The sequence below is a fragment of the Nyctereutes procyonoides genome, unplaced genomic scaffold, assembly GCF_905146905.1.
Source record: "Nyctereutes procyonoides isolate TBG_1078 unplaced genomic scaffold, NYPRO_anot_genome, whole genome shotgun sequence".
Taxonomy (NCBI): Eukaryota; Metazoa; Chordata; class Mammalia; order Carnivora; family Canidae; genus Nyctereutes; species Nyctereutes procyonoides.
In genome coordinates this window covers 42,163,148-42,169,192 of record NW_026575042.1, presented here as the reverse complement: position 1 = coordinate 42,169,192, position 6,045 = coordinate 42,163,148, and positions in this window count along the sequence as shown.

Below are 6,045 nucleotides of genomic sequence, written 5' to 3'. Positions count from 1 at the left end.
GCTCCTGAATTGCACACCACAACAAATTAAGGTCATCTTGTCTCCTCTCCCTCATTAAATGTGAAATTGATCTTTACATATCTTCTGTGCTCTGTTTTTTCCTTTTCCTTTCCCACAAACATGAGTCCATGAGAGACTAATAAGACTTGGCTCTTCAGTAAAATTTTCAGGAAAGAGCATGCAGCTCTAGAATGAGGGTCCTCTGTACATCACAGTTTTCTGTTTTACTACCTCCCCTTGGCCCCACTACACTCTCAGAACACAGGCTCCAACCCCATTTATTCTGAGATGTACTGGGAGAGATGTGACCAGCTTCAAATACCTCCCATTCATTCATTCAGTTAATAAATATATGCTGACTCCCTCCTATATGCCAAAAATATGGTACCCCTGCCTTTGGTGGAGCTTATGGTTCAAAAAGACTTATTAATCCAATAATGGGACACACAAAGGTTAGATGTCAAACCTAAGTATTTATAGGAGATAGACAAGGTACTAAGTACAGCAGAGGTATTTGGCTTGGTCAGGTTGTGAGGGAGTGATGGTACCATTAACATGTGAAGAATAAGTGGAGCAGAAGGAAGAATGTGTTTGGCTGAGGTGTTAACATTTGAAAAAGTTCTGTGATGGGGCAGGAGAAGGACATGACAATATCATATGACTTGAAGAAGGCCAGTGACTAAAGTTTAGATAGTGAGGGGGAATATGGTACAAGAGGAGGATGAAAAGGGCCAGTACGCCATGTTAAAGATTCGAGACTCTGTCTCATCAGTATCTGATGAACGTTCTTAAGAGTTAATTGGTTAAAGATTAGATTGGGAAGAGTGCAGGAAAGGATGCTCATGGACCAATTAGTAGGTGACAGCTATTGGTAGCTTGGACATGTGGCACTCGTGTAAAGGGAGAGAAGTGAGCAGAAATATATTTAGGGAGTAAAATGACCATTACTTGATACTGGGTTGAAATTGAAGATTAGAGGAGGAAAAGGGATTTCTGGCTTTTGCCGTTTACTGACAGAGAGAAATTTAGAAGAGGATCTGGTTTGGGGATAAAGATCCTGGATTCAGTTTTAAACATAGTGTTTTTGTCATTCCTTTAAGTTTTCCAAAAGGATACGTTGAATAGGCAGGTGGGCATCTTTTCAGCTAGTGTATTTTTGAAGAAAGAGATGAATATATAAGACCTATGTATGTGAGGACGCCTGGGTGGCTCAGTAGTTGAGCATCTGCCTTTGGCTCAGGGCATGAGCCCTGGGGTCCAGGATCGAGTCATGCATCGGGCTCCTTGCAAGGAGCCTGCTTCTCCCTCTGCTTGTGTCTCTGCCTCTCTTTCTGTGTCTCTCATGAATAAACAAATAAAATCTTTTTAAAAAAAGATCTATGTATATGGATGCACAGATTTCTGAATAATCATGGGTTTACTTCAAGGATATCCCTAAAAAATACTTTAAAATATGCATGGTCGGGATCCCTGGGTGGCGCAGCGGTTTGGCGCCTGCCTTTGGCCCAGGGCGCGATCCGAGAGATCCGGGATCGAATCCCACGTCGGGCTCCCGGTGCATGGAGCCTGCTTCTCCCTCTGCCTATGTCTCTGCCTCTCTCTCTCTGTGACTATCATAAATAAATAAAAATTTTAAAAAATTTTTTAAAAAATATGCATGGTCAACGAATGTATTCATTTACTTATATATCTAATATTTTACAGAATTGCTTCTATATACTAGGCAATATATGAGGCAGTGGGGATATTATGCTAAGTGGCAGATATTCCTACTCTAAAGATGGATGCATTCAACAAATATTTATGACGTTGTTATTATGTACTGGGCATATGTACTGGGCATATGTCTATGTCAGCATGAATTTTCAGCAAGGAACAATGCAACAAGGTGCCTGTCATCTTGGAGCTTATGTTCTAACACAGATGGACAATAAACCGACAGATAACAAAAATATCATGTAATCATAGGTGATCATAAATCCTGATAAAGAGTCTATCACTCAATGTCTAGAACAATGTTTGATTTATTGCTTGCTTAGGCAAGGGAGGGCTGAGTTTGGAAGACAGTTTATAAGCAAAAGAAAGTCTACATAGGGTTTTGGAAAAGTGTGAAGTGTAGAAGCTGGAGTGTTAACTTTAACTATAGAAATGTGTTTATCAGAGTAAGACTGTTTCTGACTGGCAGACTCTCAGAAATGTTCACTGGACTAAAGCTGTGGCTGATTACTTGATTTTACAAAATTGGACTGCAGGGAATGTTACTGAATTTTTTTTCATACATGTGTGTACTTTTGTAATCAATCACTGATTAAACAAGTTTAATACTGGTTTTGACTGTTGCTACGATGAACAATCAGTTGTTTCATGAAGAAAAATAATTCAGAATAAAGAAATAGAGAAAAAATGGAACTACTGTTGCATTTGAGCAGAGGAAGGGGAAAAAGGCAGCAATTCACTAGAACGTGTGGAAAAATGGAGTTCCAAGCAGATGGAAAAGTGAGTTCAAAGGCTCTGAGCCAAGAGCCTGCAGAGCAACTTTGAGAAATACAGGTAGCCTGTGCAACTGAGGTGTCAGTGGCCAGGGGCTAGATAATATAAAGTCTTGCAAGACAAAGTATGGAAGAGAAAATTAACCAAACCTGGCACATGATTGGATATGAGATGTACGGAATATTAATAACTCAAGGATAAGCCCCAGTCTCTGTTGTGGGAAGCTGAAGGAATGGCCATACCATTCATCATAGCTGGTACAATACAGTGTTACAGGTTTCATGACAAAAGAACATACATCAAGACACACAAAAAAGGGAAGCATTCAGTACATTTAGAGTGAGAGATTAGAACCCTTAGAGAGTAATGACGCATAAGATGAATGTGCCCCACTCCCCGTGGCCAGGTGGGGTCAAATCCAGGAAGTGTACCCCTAGGAGAACATCCCAAACCAAAAGCACAGTGCCTGGCTGGCTCAGTCAGAGGAGCATGTGATTCTTGATCTTGGGGTTGTGAGTTTGAGCCCCTGTTGTATATGGAGTTTACTTCTAAAACAAAAAAGCTATGCCGAGAGTACAGCACAAAGACATAGAAGTCAGAAACACTATAATTATCATCAAGAATGAGGACACCCTGGAGCACCAGAGTGGCTCAGTCAGTTAAGCCTCTGACTCTTGATTTTGGCTCAGGCCATGGTCTCAGGGTCGTGGGACTGAGCCCCACACTGGGCTCCACTCTCAGCACTGAGTCTCCTTATCCCTCTCCCTCTGTTCCTCTCTCCACTCTTTCAAACTCCCTAGCTCTAAAATAAATAAATAAAGGGACGCCGGGGATCCCTGGGTGGCGCAGCGGTTTAGCGCCTGCCTTTGGCCCAGGGCGCGATCCTGGAGACCCGGGATCGAATCCCACGTTGGGCTCCCGGTGCATGGAGCCTGCTTCTCCCTCTGCCTGTGTCTCTGCCCCTCTCTCTCTCTCTCTCTCTCTCTCTCTCTCTGTGACTATCATAAAGAAATAAAAATTAAAAAAAAAAAAAGGGGACGCCTGGGTGGCTCAGTGGTTGAGCCTTTGCCTTTGGCTCAGGGTGTGATCCTGGAGTACCAGGATTGGGTCCCACATCAGGCTCCCTGCATGGAGCCGGCTTCTCCCTCTGCCTGTGTCTCTGCCTCTGTGTGTGTGTGTCTCTCATGAATAAATAAATAAAATCTTTTAAAAATAAATAAATAAATAAATAAATAAATAAATAAATAAATAAATAAATAAAATCTTGAAAAGAAAAAAAAAGAATGAAGAGGTCCCACAAGTTGAGGTTCACCTAATGAATCGAGGCCCTTCCAAAGAAATGAGGCTACCCTTCCCACTCAGCTGTGCTTGCAGCTGTCCTTCACTGGTATTGCTATATCATGATCCAAAGAATAGCTTCTCCTGGATGTGTTTTGTCTGTACTTGACCAAAGCATCCTCTAATAGCTTTGAAAATTGTTTAGAAACTAGATTGAACAAAAAACTGGGTCCAAGTGAACCAACAGGTAGTAGAGATAAACAACAACAAAAAAAATAAAATGAAACAAAAACCTTGAATATCCTTCCCTATTCATAACATCCTGGAGGAAAGAAATTAAACTCATTAAATAAGTTACCCATATTTCCCTACAAAAGAGAGACTTTGATAGGTCATCTGAAGAATCAGAGTATAGCCCAGCAGCATATATAGCAGTTCACTGAAATTCTAATTCGTTGAGGTTTACATACATTTGTTTGTTATCAAAATGAGGATAAAACATAGGAAATAATATAAAATAGTAACACTTCACAACATACTCTTAACAATTTGTCGTAGTTTCTTTAATTGTTAAAATTAGGGGGAAAAGAACCTATCGTTTATAATATTTTGAGTTCTCAAGTTTAGCAATTTTTCTTTCTTCTAACATTTTGTTTTAGAATCTGTGCATTATCTTAAAAGGCTTTTTAGATAAAAATTCTCTGAACGCAAATGGATTTTTAAAATTTCTTATGCTATGACTTTTCTTTGTCATAAAAACAAGTGAGCATTGTACTTAATGACATGTATTGTCAACTGCTCAGGTGTTTGAGGTTTAAATAATTTAAGTTATGTAATTTAAGGAATCTATCATTCATTTTAAAGAGAAAAAATAAACTATAATCTTGTTAAGGAAAAAAGGATAATCTAGCTTTTGTTGACTGAGTCAGTAGTTCTTGACTATCTGCCAAATACTATTATCAAAATAATTGAAAATACATTTTCTGGGCATTTTCCACTTAATTATAAATATCAAGTTTTTAATGATCAATTACAATATAAATATAAGAGATTTAAAATATGAAAATTTGGTATTTTGCTCAAACAACACTAAACATGATGAAATTATGTTTCATGAATATATAAAAGCTAACATTAATGAGCATATTGTAGATATTATGCTAGACTTCTCACATGCAATTTCCAGTTAACTGCAATGCAACAACACAATAAAATGATTATTATAAGCACAAAGGCACAGGTGGGGAGATCAATGTTCGGAAATGTTAAATAACTTACATTCTTATAAGAAAGTTTCACAGTGCTGTTAACTTTTGTCTAGCTTCTAAGATGATAATATGAGTGGATAAGAAATGGCAAAAGGACAAATTTTTAAAATACATAGAAAAAGAATTTAGAAACCTAGGAGAGAAATATTCTCATCCCCCTAAGGCCTCAATAAGTAATGTTTTCATCAACACTTGGTGCTATCACTGGGAAAGTAACATATACCCAACAACTCAAAATCTTTCATCCACTGACAATATATCTTTGGTATCCTCTTTGTGGATACCTGTATTACTAATATATATATAACAATTAAGAAAGTAATGAGTAAACCTGAAAGAAAAAAATATTTGAAAAAAAGTTTAAATTTTGTTGGAGTGATTTCTATAAAACTTTGCTAAACATAAAAGATTTAGAAAATATTTCCTGGTATCAATGAATCATAAAGACTATTTTAATCTATCATTTATTTTTTAAAGATTTTATTTATTTATTCATGAGAGACACACAGAGAGAGAGAGGCGGAGGAGACATAGGCAGAGGGAGAAGCAGACTCCCTGCAGGGAGCCCGACGTAGGACTCGATTCCAGGACCCTGGGATCACACTCTGGGCCAAAGGCAGGCACTAAACTGCTGAGCCCCCCAGGCATCCCACTAATCTATAATTTAATTGCTTGTTCAAAATTAATTTCAGAATAATCAATCAAATATAATGTCAATATTCATCTTGGTACCTATATCATGTTCATACACCCTTCAAATGTTTTAAAATATATTACATTTTTAAGTATGTTTAAAGCTAGCAGAAAATACATAGAAAGACTAATAGAGAAATTAAACAGTTCTTACTTTTTTATATAAGCAAGTTGTTCAAAACCCAGTGACACACATATATGGAACATGCCTTTAATAAGTGTTTCATGCTGCAGATGGCAGCAGCACTTCACATTATCAGTTCTGTTTAGCTCTATCACCAGATGTATGGAAAGACCAATTTCTACTGAGTGCTCA